Raw genomic sequence first — 224 nt, 5'->3', positions numbered from 1 at the left:
ATTCTCTTTTGTGATGGATATGAATTTCCTCTAAAATAGTCATATCATAAGAAGCCAACAAACACCGACACCAAGGACAACATAGGGGAAATTACTTGTGCCTAATAAATGAGATAAAGAAACGAGAAATTAATGGAAATGAAAGTGGATGAAAAAACAACTTGCCGCAGGTGGGGAACGATCCCACAACCTTATTTCGAACCAAACGACACAAGAATTTCGTG

Source organism: Dermacentor albipictus, chromosome 6, assembly GCF_038994185.2.
Source record: "Dermacentor albipictus isolate Rhodes 1998 colony chromosome 6, USDA_Dalb.pri_finalv2, whole genome shotgun sequence".
NCBI lineage: Eukaryota > Metazoa > Arthropoda > Arachnida > Ixodida > Ixodidae > Dermacentor > Dermacentor albipictus.
Note: the sequence above shows the minus strand (reverse complement) of the source record.